A 1,083-nucleotide genomic window follows, 5' to 3' on the forward strand; every position below is an offset into this window, starting at 1 on the left:
CTAAAATTTCATGAGATTATTAAATATTATATATTTTTTTATAATCCATAAATAAGATCAAATACCTGCAAATTAAGAATGAATAAAATCAAGATTGGCATGATGTATACTAATAAATTCTACACCCTACTCTACCGTACCTATTTTCATTCCTGGTATGGTTAGTGCCACCGGTGGTCCATTATTTCTGAATAGTTTAGGACATTGTGAAGACAAAGTTATCCCTCCTTTATTTAAGGCAAGTTTCAGGGGATTACCCATTAGTGGCAGCTAAATGTCATTTTTTTTCTCTCCAATTACATATATACCTATCCGTGTCGCTTTGTAATAATTAATGCTTTGTTTGTATTAACCAAGAACATATGAGCATCACAACATTGTTGCTGAATGCTTGTTTTTCTTTTTTTAAATAAAAATAATGATATGATTCGCTTATTTTCTAAAAATAAATTGTTTACAAATCAAAATTTTCATTGGACCCAAAGATGTCTAAATATTCAAAATATTCCTTCATACGCCTAGAATAGTATATTGTAATAATTAATTATTTATCAATAATTGAACGTTTCTTTAGTTTTAATGGCCCCAAATAGTTAATCGCACCATCATATCTTTATCTGCCGAAATGAGAATATGAGATTAGTAGAAGAAATCGATTAAGTAACTAACCAAAATCTTCTTGCATTGGATGCCTAAAAAACAAATTCATGTTATCTCCTATCTATTGTGTTGAAGCCAAGTATAAAAATTAGAATGAATATCCATCCGGTATCTGACAATTATCTCGAAAGGACAACGAGGCCTCCAAGAAAAAAAAAACACCCAATCCGGCCCCTGATAAATTTTTTTTGGGACAGATTAGCCCCTGTGCCAAAAAAAATAACATTTATTTTTTTTGGCACAGGGCCTCGTTGTCCTTTCGAAGTAATTGTCAGGGACCGGGTTGGGTTTATTTTTTTTGTCAGGAGTCGGATTGGAATTTTTTTTTGTCAGGGACCTCGTTGTCTTTCGAGGTAATTGTCAGGGGCTGATTTGGATTTTTCTCTAAAAATTATTTTATATTAAATAATATTTTTTTCTGGA

The sequence above is a fragment of the Arachis ipaensis genome, chromosome B07 (assembly GCF_000816755.2).
Source record: "Arachis ipaensis cultivar K30076 chromosome B07, Araip1.1, whole genome shotgun sequence".
In the NCBI taxonomy this organism is placed as follows: domain Eukaryota; kingdom Viridiplantae; phylum Streptophyta; class Magnoliopsida; order Fabales; family Fabaceae; genus Arachis; species Arachis ipaensis.